Consider the following 1,039-nt stretch of genomic DNA (forward strand, 5'->3'; position numbering starts at 1 on the left):
CATGTCCTCCTAGGAGCTCAATCTAGACCCAGTTTTTCTGTCCATAAAAGGGATGCGGCATCCAAAGGTCAGGATCAATGGAAAGGAAGGATGTGGAACATTAGGCAAATCGCACTGGGATGGGCTATTGATCCATAACCTTGGCTTTTGCTGGTTTTTCTGGGTAGACATTTACATTTAGAGCCTCCTGACATTTGGTATAAAACCAAATGTCACGGACTAGATCATCTGTTTAACTCTGTAGATACCCCACTAACTGTAGTATTTCAACCATTAATTAAGGATGAAGCCAAACCCCAAAGAAACCAACCCTGGGACTTGTTAGCGGTTTCAGTTGTTTGGCGGGAGATGAGCGTTAAATCATGACCTCGTTACTCATAGCTTGGTCGGCATTTGCTGTGTTAACACCTCCCTAAAAAGGCAGAACTGAGGGTGATGCTTCTACGCTGCTCACGTTGAAAACAGGCCACGTTGTCCACATCCGGGGACCAAAGCAGAGGAATGGCTGGTCTTCTGGAAGTTTTGATCTTTTCTGAAAGGAGCTTGGATTCGTATTCATAATTAACGTTTCCTGACGAGGCCCAAATCGTGCGGCTGCATAGTTCCGGTCCGGAGATGACAAAGAAGGGGTTAAGAGACGTGTGGATCTGTTCGTTCCACATCGATATCCATACCCAAAAGGCAAGTCTCGGGAGAAGAGATAAAAATCATTAATAAGCACATGAAAAAAGCATTTATCATCGGCAGAAGAATCAATGGCAATACACGAGTAATGGAAAGCTTTTACTTTCACTCATAGCAGGTTAGGTAATTCTGGAATGATTCTAAGGTAACTAGCCTTCCCCTTGCTGACAACCAGAAAGAACGAACGCAAATCACAGCTAACGGGTTTATTAGTAGAACTTCTCAGGCCAGAAGCCAGGGTTCTGCAGAGATGCAGACGCAACGTTCTGAGGCCTCTTTTCTCTGGAGACCAGTTCCCGAGGGACTGGCTGAAACCCTGGAGTCTGAGCGGCTCATTTAGCAGCTGGCCTGACCA

The sequence above is a fragment of the Suricata suricatta genome, chromosome 14 (assembly GCF_006229205.1).
Source record: "Suricata suricatta isolate VVHF042 chromosome 14, meerkat_22Aug2017_6uvM2_HiC, whole genome shotgun sequence".
Classification (NCBI taxonomy): Eukaryota; Metazoa; Chordata; class Mammalia; order Carnivora; family Herpestidae; genus Suricata; species Suricata suricatta.